General features: G+C 42.7%; 1 protein-coding gene across 1 annotated transcript in view; it reads right to left on the bottom strand.

Annotated features, from left to right (window-relative positions):
* Nucleotides 1–813: 813 nt before the first annotated feature.
* The window catches only part of LOC115537686 (piezo-type mechanosensitive ion channel component 2), a 44032-nt gene continuing 43261 nt past the window's right edge, over nucleotides 814–1584 (bottom strand). Inside the window, exon 56 of the mRNA XM_030349732.1 lies at nucleotides 814–1584. This exon is cut by the window's right edge and continues 597 nt beyond it. The gene's annotated coding sequence lies outside the window, so the exon portion shown is untranslated.

Genomic DNA, 1584 nt, shown 5'->3' with positions numbered 1-1584 from the left:
ATTTGGTCATGAAACGCGGCACACAACGTGGCGTTATAGCCAACTAGTGTCTGAGGAGCTTAACCCTCTCTCGGTCGCCGACATCAACCGCTGCTCAGACAGAGCTCCACACGTCCACACACACCTCACCACCGGTGTGCCTTCGTCAGGACTTCATATACTAAAGACACTTCAACGTTACAAAAACATCTCTTCCTGCGTTGGCGAGCAGAGTGGAACGCTCACTATGTGGTTGGCAGAGACCGGCATGAACATAGGATTGATTTTAGGAAAAGATAAAAGGGTTTGGGTTCTACCCTTAGATTTTAAGATAATCCGAAGAAATGAAACGTTCTCCATATTAGTTCATACATTTAGTCAAGCTTACCTCCCTGAACGAGGACCTCCAGCATAAGAATGACGGCCGTGTGGACCAGAACTCTGTGGAGTTCTCTCATCTTGTTGATCCTTTCTGACTCTTGAGTCTCTCAGTCGGCTGCAGCTCAGCTCAACCAGTCAGTGAAACGATCACATGACTCATTCCCTTCATTGTCTTGTTGCCTTGAGGAGGCAAGAAATATGTTGTGATGCCAGTCCTGCCTCACCTGTGAATCTTCCCAAGTCATTGCTGCGTCTTCCGACAAACTTACTTATTGTCGCTTTGGATAAAAGCGTCTGCTAAATCCCCTAAATGTAAATCACTGGACTGCACAAAGTCATCCCTGGTTGCGGTTTGGAGCTAGACGTTGTCCCTCAAATTAAAGGAATGTAGACCTCTGGTCCAATAAAGACTTAAACTTAAAAACAGTGAAGAAGTACAGGGGCAGGCCCAGATGAAGAGAAATCATTTAATCACAGCTAAATTCCAGTTATTAAGCTAAAGTGTAAATGTCCAGTTATTCACATTTCTAAATTAGGTTCAGATCTTCTACAATACATGTTCACAGTCAGGGGGGCTACAAGACGTAGCAATCTTTGCCACACAGTGACATTAAACAGTGAAGCATACATGGCACATACACATCATGGCAGGCACTACATGGGGCAGAAACTAATAGAGAACCACTTATCAATACTAGTACATGGTACAATTCAGAAAGTAATACAGAACCACTTATCAATACTAGTACATGGCACAGTTCAGAAAGTAGTACAGAACCACTTATCAATACTAGTACATGATACAGTTCAGAAAGTAATACAGAACCACTTACCAATACTATTACATGATACAGTTCAGAAAGTAATACAGAACCACTTACCAATACTATTACATTGTATATGGAGCAGAAAGTAATACAGAACCACTTATCAATACTATTGCATGGTACGTGGAGCAGAAACGAATAGAGAACCACTGAACAATACTAGTACATGGTGCAGAAACTAATGGAGAACCACTGATCAATACTAGCATACAGTGTCTGCAATGGCTGCTCAGCGATTGTTTTCCATGTATGGAAGTGGCCTTACATTGCCAAGCCTCTCAGATTAAAACAGCAAAGTGACTCAAGTCGGTTGCTCTGAAACACCTGACGGACCAGCATCGAAATGACCAGAAAACCGGTCGTTTTGATGCTGCTAGCAGTTAGGATTCAGTGTATA

This window comes from Gadus morhua, chromosome 23 (genome assembly GCF_902167405.1).
Source record: "Gadus morhua chromosome 23, gadMor3.0, whole genome shotgun sequence".
Taxonomy (NCBI): domain Eukaryota; kingdom Metazoa; phylum Chordata; class Actinopteri; order Gadiformes; family Gadidae; genus Gadus; species Gadus morhua.
This window is presented reverse-complemented; position numbering and strand designations above follow the sequence as displayed.